General features: G+C 37.8%; 1 non-coding gene across 1 annotated transcript; it reads right to left on the reverse strand.

Moving 5' to 3' along the window:
* Positions 1–11237: 11237 nt before the first annotated feature.
* LOC112739515 (small nucleolar RNA R71) lies at positions 11238–11345 on the reverse strand. The gene has a single exon (XR_003170450.1). It is a non-coding gene; the product is annotated as a small nucleolar RNA R71 (small nucleolar RNA).
* Between the last annotated feature and the right edge of the window lie 1275 nt (positions 11346–12620).

A 12620-nucleotide genomic window follows, 5' to 3' on the forward strand; every position in this document is an offset into this window, starting at 1 on the left:
GATCAGAGAAAAGACTCATCATGCACCTTTGGAAAGTAGCTGGTGCATTGCATAAGCCAAAAGGCATTCTTTTATAAGCAGATGTCCCAAAGGAACATGTAAAAGTAGTCTTTTCCTGATCTTCAGGAGCTATATGAATATGAAAATAGCCTGTGTAACCATCTAAAAAGCAGTAATGCAATTTACCTGACAGGCGATCCAGCATTTGATCAATGAATAGCAGGGGGTAGTGATCCTTACGAGTGGCCTGGTTGAGGTGCCTGTAATCAATGCACACCCTCCAAGAATTGTGTACTCTAGTTGCTCTGAGCTCTCCATACTCATTCTTCACGGTAGTGACTCCAGACTTCTTGGGAACCACTTGTACTGGGCTGACCCATTCACTATCTGAGATGGGGTAAATGATATCAGCTTCCAGCAGTCTGGTCACTTCCTTCTTGACAACCTCCAAGATGGTGGGATTCAGTCTTCTTTGGGGTTGACAGACAGGCCTTGCTCCCTCTTCTAAAAGTATCCTGTGCTCACAAACTTGAGGGCTTATGCCTACTATATCCGCTAAGCTCCACCCAATTGCTTTCTTGTGCCTTCTCAGCACAGTAAGCAACTGCTCCTCTTATTGGGATGTGAGGTCTTTTGCAATGATAATTGGGAGCTTCTGATTATCTTCAAGGTAAGCATACTTGAGGTGGGGTGGAAGGGGCTTCAATTCCAATTTCTGCTCCTAACTGGGTTCTAGATCTTCTGGAGCATGTGATGATTGCAAAGTGTCCTCATTGTGCTCAAAGGGTTTCCCCACACTTGGACCTTGCTCCATGTGCATCTTTTCTACTTCTTCTTGGTGGACTGCTGCTACGGTCTCATCAATGATGTCGCGCTGGAAGATGGAATGGTCTTCCAGAGGGTGCTTCATAGCTTCATTCAGGTTGAAGCTTACTGCTCGGCCATCTATCTCAAAAGAATAAGTTCCTGAGAATGCATCCAACTTGAACTTTGAGGTCTTCAGGAATGGTCTTCCGAGCAGGATGGATGACGGTCTTCCTGAGTCATTTTGGGGCATCTCCAAGATATAGAAGTGAATGGGAAATGTGAGCCCCTTAATGCTCACCAGCACGTCCTTAGCAATTCCAACCACTATAATAATGCTTTTATTTGCTAACACAAAACGAGCTGCTGACCTTTTTAAGGGAGGGAGCCTCAAAGCATCATATATAGGCAATGGCATAATACTCACGCATGCTCCTAAGTCACACATGCAGTCAGAAAATATTACCCCCCAATGGTACAGTTAACTATGCATGGCCCTGGATCACGACATTTTTCAGGTATATCCCCCATTAAAGTAGATATAGAACTACCTAAAGGAATAGTTTCTAACTAATTAATCTTATCCTTATGCATGAACAAATCCTTTAGAAACTTCGCATATTTAGGTACTTGCTGAATAACCTCAAAAAGGAGAATAGTTACCTCAACTTTTTTGAAGATTTCTACCATTTTTGCGTCAAGTTCCATCTACTTTCTGGACTTCCCTGCAAGGTGTGGAAATGGGATAGGGATGGCGTCTCTGGTAGCTTTAGCCTCTTCTGGTGCGCCATTCCCTAGTTGAGTTGCTCTTTCTTCAACCATGTCTTGTACTTCATTTTCCTCTTCAACATCCTCCACTTCAACCATATCCTCAACTGGGGCATGTTCTTGTGGGCTTGGCTCCTCCTGATTCCTCTCTTACAGTATGATTCCGGACCTCAAAGTGATGGCATTGATGCCACCCTTGGGGTAGGACAAGGGTTGAGAAGGAATTCCACTGGAGCTTGAAGGCTGGTTGTTGGTAGTGTTCATAGATCCAATCTATGAGGCAAGAGCTTGTACAGCAGAGGTCAGACCATTTAAGGTGGAGCTAAGTATGTTCTCCATGGCCTTTTGTCTTTTCTCAATAGACTGAAGCAATTCGTCATTAGAAGACGAAGGGGGATAAGTAATCTGAGGAGTCTGCTATTGATTGTTCTGAGGTGCTTGGGACTGCTATAGGTGTGGTACTCTGTAAGACTGGTTCTGGTTCTGCTGATAGCAGTTCTGCTGATTGTTATTATTATTCCACCTCTGATTTCTCTGGTTGTCTCTGCCTCCTCTGTTATAGTTGTCCCTCCATCCTTGGCTGGAGTTATCCCTCCACCCCTGGTTGGAGTTGTCTTGCCAACCCTAGTTATGGTTCCCACCTTGGTTATAGTTGCCACCTTGTTAATAGTATCCTTGGTTTGGGCAGTCATAGAAATTGTGAGTAGCTGCCAAGGTGTTGTCCTCTTGTTGGAACTGCGGACACTCATCAGTAAAATGACTATAACATGCACATATCCTGCACATTCTCTGAGGAACCACTTGTTGACTATGTTGTGGTGAGGGAGGTTGAGATTGTTTTTGACTTAGATGTATCTACTTCAGTAGGTTGGTCATCTCACACAGACTCTGTGTGAGAGCAGTAGTCTCACTGCCAGAGGAAACCTCTGCAATAGCCTTGGGGTGGCTGTTCCTATGCTTGTGATTCTGAGTGGACTCAGCTAAGTCGCTGATCAGTTGCCATACATCATCTGCGGTCTTGTACTTTTTCAGAGAACCATTACTTGCACCATCCAATGTAGTCTTATCCCGAGGCTTCATACCTTGTGTGAAGTAGCTAATCAACACCAACCTGTCAATCATGTGGTGGGGGCACACGTCTAGAAGATTCTTGAAGCGCTCCCAATACTCATAAAGGGTTTCTGACTCGCCTTGGATAATGCAGGAGATCTCCTTCCTCAGTCTGTCTGTAACTTTAGCCGGAAAGTATTTTTCCAAGAATTCTCTTCTGAGCGTATCCCAGTTGGTAACAACTGCTTTAGGTTGAGTGTAGTACCATTCCCTCGCCTTTCCCTCAAGAGAAAATGGGAAGACGGTTAGCAGAATAGAGTTTTCATCTGCACCATGACGCCTAATAGTAGAATAGGCTGTCTGAAAATCCCTGAGGTGCTTTATAGGATCCTGAGCAGGTAAGCCATGAAACTTGGGCATTAAGTTGATTAGCGTAGTTTTCAGTTCAAAATCTGCAGCCAGATTTACGTGACGCGCTTGATACGGTTGCAGTGTAAAGTCTGGGGCTCCAACTTCCTAGTGAGTAATCCTCCTGGGCTCCGCCATGTTACCTGTACGTAAATCCACCGAGTCAGTAGAAAAGGAGCTTGTTTCTTCCTCAGAAGGCGCTTCAGATTCGCCTTCAGATAAGACTGGTGAATTGGTAGTAACCACTTCACCACCCTCAGAGGCTAGCTGATTGAGCGAGATTTTCTTTGATGGTATAGAATTTCCTCAAATGAATGAATTCTCGTTGCAAGTATAGTTCTACTGCAACAAACAATCCTCCTAATAAAAAATTTGGTTGTCACAAATAACAAACCCCAAATAAGAAATAACCGAAGTATTTAGACTCCGGGTCGTCTCACAAGATTACAATGAAGTGGTCAATTATTGGCTATAACGGGGCAAGGGTTTTGATTTATAAAAGGGCAAGAAATTAATTAAATGACAAGAAAAGTAAATCGAGCAAGTATTTAAAGAAGACAAGTAAATAAGAGAAAGCAAGTAATAAAGAGAGAGGCATTCATGGCAAGGATTGAGATCATAGACTTTCTATCCTAGTCACTAATAACAATGATTAACAAGAATTTATCTTATTTCGTCATCTCCAACATTGGAAGAAGGTGTAAGTTATCTTCCATGAGAGAAAGTCAAACAAGACTAGCTAATCTCAATCCAAATGTCCCAATCAACTCACTAATTAAATTAGCAAGAGATTAGAGTCAATGGAATTAATATTAACTAACAACTCTAGATCACCAATCTAAATTGGGTTTTCATGACTCAAGATTACCTAATTACTCTTTCCAAGAAAAAAATGCTCAAAGTCTACTCTAAAGTCCAACCAAGTATTTTATCAAACACTTGGTGGGTACAAAAGGAAAGCATGGTAAATGTACAAGAAATAGTAAAATCTAACAACTATCAATTGCAAGGAAAGTAAATCATAACTCAAATCAACAATTAAAAGAACATCAAACATTAAATTGCATTAAACAGATCCAAATCCAACATGAGTCCATGAACATAAAAGAAGCATAAAAGTAAAATTAACATCACAAAATAAGAGAATAAAAGTGTAGAAGCAAGAAATCATAAAGGAAACAAGATGAAAACATGAAGTTGAAACAAGATCTACAAGAAATTAACCTAATACTAACCTAATTCTAGTGAGAAGAGGGAGCTTCTCTCTCTAGAAACTAACCTACATGATGCTACACTACAAACAATTGCTCCCTCCTTGCTTGGACTTCAATTTTTCATGAAATACTCTTAGAAACAAGTTGGATTTGGGCCTGGGCAGCTCAGAAATCGCCCCCAGCATTTTGCCTTTAAGTGGGTCACCTGCGAGTATCGACGCGTACGCGCCATGTGCGCGTGCGGGTCGATTAAAATCACCAATACTTGCCTTATGCGAAGTCACTTCTGCGTGCACACGCCTTGTACGCTTGCGCGCCCATCGATGCATTCCCAATTCTTGTTTCCTCATGCATTCTCCACTTTGTATGCTTTTCCTCTCATTTCTTCCATCCAATACTTGCCTTATGAACCTGAAATCACTCAACAAACATATCAAGGCATCGAATGGAATTAAAGTGAATTAAAATCACCAATTTAAGGGCCTAAAAAGCATGTTTTTACACTTAAGCATAATTAAAGGGAGAATTACAAAACCATACTATTTCATAGAATAAATGTGGAAAAAGGTGATAAAATCCCCTAAAATAAGCACAAGATAAACCACAAAATCGGGGTTTATCACTAGCCTACACCGAGCTCGCCTAATATGTGAAATAGTTCTTTCAATTTCAGGATCAAATGAAATATACAGCTCATGCTAATAAAAAATAAAATAAAATGCAAATAAATAAATTCCAACCAATGAATTAGCACACTGTTGCAACTCCCCGGCAACGGCGCCAAAAATTGGTGCGTGCAAAAATTAGCCGATTAAGAAATTAATATGAGAAATACGTTGCGAGTACAGCTCTTAACAAGCAAAAATCCGCTCACCAATTTAGAAAAGAGTTGTCACAAAACTAAGAACAAAATACTGGGAGTAGAAATCCCAGGTCGTCTCCCAACGAGTTGACAAAAGAGTGCGGCTTATTGGTCAGAGGTTTTCCAAGAAATTTTTTAGTTTGAGAAAAAGAAAAATAAATAATAGTAAATTTAAGCAATGGAAATTAACGAGAGAGATTATATAATTCAAATAAAAGCCTTGACTGGGAGAAGATTAATTGGAAGTTCTATCCTTGTTGAATTTTCCCAAGTGTAATAATAAAAGGTTGTTGTTCTACTTGGTCATCCCTTACTTAATAAGGGAAAGTCAAGTAACTAACTAACCAACTCTATCACTCAAGTCCTAACCCTTTCCTAAGAAAGCATTAGAGTCAGAGACTAGAGAGTCAACTAATAACTCCCAGTTAAGATTAACACTTGAGTATTCCAACTCAAGGTTCTCCTCTTAATCAACTCCCAATCAAGTTAGGAAACTACTCCATTAACATGAATATAACTTTCACAGAATTAAAAAGGGAATAAAAGAAAGACATGATAAACAATAACTAAGAATTAATTAAAAGTAAAAATGGTTCCTTGCATTAATACCTTCTAAAAAAATCCAATTGTAATTCTGAAAAAAAATTAAGGATATGGAAGAGTAAGGGGAAAAAAAAGCAAACTAGAATAGCAACTTCAACGGAGGTAATGACTCTTCTCAATATCCAAAGCCAAAGCATAAAATTACAAATCTAAGAATGTAAAAGAAAACCTAGAGAAAGAGTAATTTCTCTCTCAGATTCAAAAACTAAACTAAAACTATGCGTATGAGAATGTGTCTTGAGTCTCTGCTATTCTCTGACTCTAGTCTATGTTTCTGGGCTGGAAACTGGGTCCAAACTCGGCCCAAAATTGACCCCAGTATTTTTCTGCAACTTCTGCAGATCGCGCATGTCACGCGTACGCGTCCGTCACGCGTGCGCGTCGTTTGGCATTTTCCTTGTCACGCGTACGCGTCAGGCATGCGCACGCGTCTTTGTGAAAACTCCAATTCACGCGTATGCGTTAGGTATGCGCACGCATCACTGTGCAAATTTCCAAATCACCCGCACGCGTGAGCTATGCGTGCGCGTCGATGCTCGTTGGTTATCTCCTTAGTTTCTTGTGTTCCTTCCATTTTTGCAAGCTTCCTCTCCACCCTCTAAGCCATTCCAGCCCTATAAAGCCTGAAACACTTAACACACGGATCACGGCATCGAATGGTATAAAGGGGAATTAAAATACACAAATTAAAGGCTTAGGAAGCAAGTTTTCAATCATAGAACAAAACTAGGAAGGAATTATAAAATCATGCAAACAATATGATTAAGTGTATAAAGACTTGATAAAAGCCACTCAAATCAGCACAAGATAAACCATAAAATAGTGGTTTATCAAACTCCACACACTTAAACATTAGCATGTCCTCATGCTAAGCTCAAGGAGATAAAATAAATGAATGGGGAAAGTAAGAATCATGAGATGCAACCTATATATGAATGCAACTATATGCTAAGATGATTCTGCATACTTGGTTAAAAGTAAACAAGTTCTTTAAGACAAACATAAATCAGATATCACTAATTAAAATCATACAGTAAAGGAAAGTAGACTTGTAAAAAGACAGCTCATGAAAGCAGGGAACATAGAATCAAGCATTGAACCCTCACTGATAGTGTATGTGCACTCTAATCACTCAGGTGTATGGGTTAATTCACTCTAGTCTTCTCTAGTCATGCTTTCTAAACTTTTTTCTTCACCTAACCAATCAACAAGTATTTAATGTACCAATGCAAATATCATGAGGTCTTTTCAAGGTTGTAATGGGGCTAAGGTAAAGGTGAGGGTATATATATGGCTAAGTGAGCTATAAATTGAATCTTTGTCTAAACTAAGCTCTCACCTATACACACAATCTATATACTTCTAAACTCATTCCTAGCTACCCAAAATTTCCACTTTTGCATTACATACTTGATGAGCGGATAATTTATACCCTTTTTGGCATTGTTTTTACATAGTGTTTAGCATGTTTTAGTTATTTTTTATTATATTTTTATTAGTTTTTATGTAAAAATCACATTTATGGACTTTAATAAGAGTTTGTGTGTTTTTCTGTAATTTCAGGTATTTTCTGGCTGAAATTGAGGAACCTGAGCAAAAATCTTATTCAAAGGCTGAGAAAGGACTGCAGATGCTATTGGATTCTGACCCTCTTGCACTCGAAGTGAATTTTATGGAGCTACAAAAGCCCAATTGGTGCGCTCTCAATTGCGTTGGAAAGTAGACATCTTGGGCTTTCCAGAAATTTATAATGATCCATACTTTGCCCGAGATTTGATGGCCCAAACTGGCGTCTAAACGCCGGCCAGAGAGCCTTTTCTGGCGTAAAACGCCAGAGCTAGCACCAAAACTGGAGTTAAACGCCCAAACTGGCATCCAAGCTGGCGTTTAACTCTAGAAACGGCCTATGCACGTGTAAAGCTCAATGCTCAGCCCAAGCACACACCAAGTGGGCTCCGGAAGTGGATTTCTGCACTATCTGCACTTAGTTACTTAATTTCTGTAATCCCTAGTAACTAGTTTAGCATAAATAGAACTTTTTAAATTTTAATATTGTATTCGCATACCTTGAGATCTTTTGATCACTTTTGGAATTTTATGTTACGTTTTAGAGGCTGGCCATTCGGCCATGCCTAAACCTTTTTCTCTTATGCATTTTCTACAGTGAAGTTTTATACCTCATAAATTAAGGTGCGGAACTCTGCTGTTCTTCATGAATTAATGCAAGTACTATTGTTTCTCTTTCAATTCACACCAACTTCTTCTCCAAGATATACTCTCGTACTTAATTCAGTTAAGTCAGAATGAAGGGGTGACCCGTGACAATAACCCGCTATCTTCGTTACTCGCTTAGCCAAGATCCACGTGCTTGACAACCACATGCGGTCTACATGATGTTCAACGTAGTCATTAGACGACAGCCGGAGTATATTCTCTTGGGTCTCTAATCTACTGACCGAGTCCATGAGATTAGGATCTTCGTGGTATAGACTAGAACCAATTGGCAGCATTCCTGAGATCCGGAAAGTCTAAACCTTGTCTGTGGTATTCCGAGTAGGATCTGGGAAGGGATGACTGTGACGAACTTCAAACTCGCGAATGTTGGGCACAGTGATAGTGTTCAAAAGGATAGAGAGATCCTATTCTGACGCTAGTGAGAACCGACAGATGATTAGCCGTGCGGTAGCTGTACCTGGTATTTTTCATCCGAGACGAGAAATCCAACAGTTGATTAGCCGTGCAGAAGCCGTACCTGGTATTTTTCATCTGAGATAATCATACAGCTTGCCATGGAAGGGAGCATGCATGATTGGAAGAAGACAGTAGGAAAGCAGAGGTTCAGAAGTAACAAAGCATCTCCAAATGCTTATCTGAAATTTCCACCAATGAACTACATAAGTATCTTTATTTTATTTTATATTTTATTTATCTTTTAATTATCAAAACCTCATAACCATTTGAATCTGCCTGACTAAGATTTACAGGATGACCATAGCTTACTTCAAGCCGACAATCTCCGTGGGATCGACCCTTACTCATGTAAGGTATTACTTGGACGACCCAGTGCACTTGCTGGTTAGTTGTACCGGAGTTGTGAAAAGTGTGATCACAATTCCGTGCACCAAGTTTTTGGCACCGTTGCCGGGGATTGTTCGAGTTTGGACAACTGACGGTTCATCCTGTTGCTTAGATTGGGTGATTTTATTTTATGTTTAAGCTTTTTATTTTTATTTTCGAAAAAACAAAAAAAAATTAGTTTTCGAAAAATTCGAAAATTTTTAAGAATGAATTCTAGAGCTTCATGAGATATGTTGAAGCCTGGCTGGCTGTTAAGCAACGTCTAAACTTTTGGACCGAGGTTTCCACTTTCCATTGTAGAAAAGACATGTCTATATTTGTTATGCTAAAGCTTGGCTGGCCATTTGGCCATGTCTAATTCTTTTGGACCGAAGCTTTAGACTAACATTGCACGAATCCTGGAATTCTTATTAAAAAATTTTGAACTTCTTTATTTTCTTTTTCCAAAATAATTTCGAAAAATATACAAAAAAATTAATAAAATCATAAAAACCAAAAAAAATTTATGTTTCTTGTTTGAGTCTTGTGTCAAATTTTAAGTTTGGTGTCAACTGCATTTTTTTTAATTTTCTTAAAATTTTCAAAAATTCATGCACTATGTTCTTCTTTGATCTTCAAGTTGTTCTTGATGATTTTCCTTGTTTAATCTTGTGTTTTTCTTGTTTTGTGTCTTTTCTTGTTTTTCATATGCATTTTCGAATTCATAGTGTCTAAACATTAAAAATTTCTAAGTTTGGTATCTTGCATGTGTTTCTTTCCTTAAAAATTTTCAAAAATATGTTTTTGATGTTCATCATGATCTTCAAAGTGTTCTTGGTATTCATCTTGACATTCAAAGTGTTCTTACATGCATTATTTGTTTTGATCTTAAATTTTTATGTTTTGTTTCATTTTGTTGTTTTTCTCTTTCTTCATTAATTCAAAAATCAAAAATAATATCTTTCCCATATTTTACTCATAAATTTCAAAATTTTGGGTTGATTTAGTCAAAAATTTATAAAATTTAGTTGTTTCTTGTTAGTCAAGTCAAAAATTCAATTTAAAATATTTTATCTTTTCAAATCATTTTCAAAAAAATCAAATCTTTTTCATTTTTCTTAATATTTTTGAATTTCTTAAAGAAATTTTCAAAATCTTTTTCTTATTTTTATTTCATAATTTTTGAAAACTTTACTAACAATTAATGTTTTGATTTAAAAAAATTTCAAGTTTGTTACTTTCCTGTTAAGAAAGGTTCAATCTTTAAATTCTAGAATCATATCTTTTTAAGTTTCTTGTTAGTCAAGTCATCAACTTTAATTTTCAAAATAAAATCTTTTTAAATTTCTTTTTCAAATCTTTTTCAAAATAAATTTCAATCATATCTTTTTCAAAACTTAATTTCAAAATCTTTTTCTAACTTCTTATCTTTTCAAAATTTATTTTCAAATCTTTTTCAATTAAACACTTGACTTGTTTGTTTTAATTTTAAAAAGTTTACTATTTCTTATCTTTTTCAAAACCACCTAACTACTTTTCCACTTCTAATTTTTGAAAATCACTAACCACTTTTTTCAAAATTCTTTTTAATTAACTAATTGTTTTAAATTCAAATTTTATTTTATTTCTTTTCTTAAATTTCGAATACTAACTAATAATTAAAATAAAAACAAAAATATTTTTCTTTTATTTTAATTAATATTCGAATACTCTCTCTCTCTCATCTCTTTCTATTTATTTTATTTATTTACTAACACTTCTCTTCTACTCATAATTTGAACCCTCTCCCTCTCTCTGTGTTCGAATTTCTCTTATTCCCTCTCTACCTCATTATTCTATTCTTCCATTCTTCTACTCACATAAAGGAATCTCTATATTGTGACATAGAGAATTTCTTTTCTTTTCTTTTCTGTTCTCTTCTTTTTCATATGAGCAGGAACAAGGATAAAGACATTCTTGTTGAAGCTGATCCTGAACCTGAAAGGACTCTGAAGAGGAAGCTAAGAGAAGCTAAAGCAAAACACTCTGGAGTGGACCTTATAGAAAATTTCGAAAAAGAAAAAGACATGGCAGCCGAACCCAACAATAATGGGGGAGATGCTAGGAAAGTGCTTGGTGACTTTACTGCACGAACTTCCAATTTCTATGGAAGAAGCATCTCAATTCCTGCAATTGGAGCAAACAACTTTGAGCTTAAGCCTCAATTAGGTTCTCTAATACATCAGAATTGCAAGTTTCATGGACTTCCATTGGAAGATCCTCATCAGTTCTTAGCTGAATTCTTGCAAATCTGTGACACTGTTAAGACCAATGGGGTTAATCCCGAGGTCTACAGACTTATGCTTTTCCCCTTTGCTGTAAGAGACAGAGCTAGGATATGGTTGCACTCACAACCTAAAGAGAGCCTGAACTCTTGGGAAAAGTTGGTCAATGCCTTCTTGGCCAATTTTTTTCCACCTCAAAAGTTGAGCAAGCTTAGAGTGAAAATCCAAACCTTCAGGCAAAAGGAAGGTGAATCCCTCTATGAAGCTTGGGAAAGATACAAGCAATTGATCAGAAGGTGTCCTTCTGACATGCTTTAAGAATGGAGCATCTTATGTATATTCTATGATGGTCTGTCTGAATTGTCCAAGATGTCATTAGACCACTCTGCTGGTGGATCTCTTCATCTGAAGAAAATACCTGCAGAAGCCCAGAAACTCATTGAAATGGTTGTAAATAACCAGTTCATATATACTTCTAAAAGAAATCTTGTGAATAATGGGATGACTCAGAAGAAAGGAGTTCTTGAGATTGATAATCTGAATACAATATTGGCTCAGAATGAAATATTGACACAGTAAGTCAATATGATTTCTCAGAATCTGACTGGAATGCAAGCTGCATCCGGCAGTACTAAAGAAGCCTCCTCTGAAGGAGAAGCTTATGACCCTGAGAATCCTGCAATGGAAGAGGTGAATTACATGGGAGAATTCTATGGAAACACTTATAATCCTTCATGGAGGAATCACCCTAATTTCTCATGGAAGGATCAACAGAAGCCTCAACAAGGCTTCAGTAATAATAATGGTGGGAGAAATAGGTTTAGCAATAGCAAGCCTTTTCCATCATTTTCTGAGCAACAGACAGAGAATTCTAAGCAGAGCCTCTTTGACTTAGCAACCATAGTCTCTGATCTATCTAAGACCACTCTCAGTTTCATGACTAAAACAAGGTCCTCCATCAGAAATTTAGAGGCAGAAGTGGATCAGCTGAGTAAAAGCGTTACTGAAACTCCTCCTAGTACTCTCTCAAGCAATACAGAAGAGAATCCCAAAAGAGAGTGCAAGGCCATAACCATATCCAAAGTGGCCGAACCTGGAGAGAGTAAAAAGGCAGTGATTTCCAATGAAAGAGACCTTGCTGGACATCCACTAACCATTAATGAGGTCCCTATTGAGGAACCAAAGAAATCTGAGACTCATACAGAGACCATAGAGATTCCACTGAACTTACTGTTGCCATTCATGAACTCTAATAAGTATTCTTCCTCTAAAGAAGATGAAGATATTGTTGAAGAGCAAGTTGCTCAGTATCTAGGAGCAATCATGAAGCTGAATGCTAAGTTATTTGGTAATGAGACTTGGGAGGATAAACCTCCATTACTCATCAATAAACTGAATGCCTTGGTTCAGCAGAAATTACCTCAGAAGAAACCGGATCCCGGAAAGTTCTTAATACCTTGTACCATAGGCACCATGACCTTTGAGAAGGCTCTGTGTGACCTGGGGTCAGGAATAAACCTCATGCCACTCTCTATAATGGAGAAAATAGGGATCTTTGAGGTACAAGCTGCAAGAATCTCACTAGAGATA

The sequence above is a fragment of the Arachis hypogaea genome, chromosome 13 (assembly GCF_003086295.3).
Source record: "Arachis hypogaea cultivar Tifrunner chromosome 13, arahy.Tifrunner.gnm2.J5K5, whole genome shotgun sequence".
Lineage (NCBI taxonomy): Eukaryota > Viridiplantae > Streptophyta > Magnoliopsida > Fabales > Fabaceae > Arachis > Arachis hypogaea.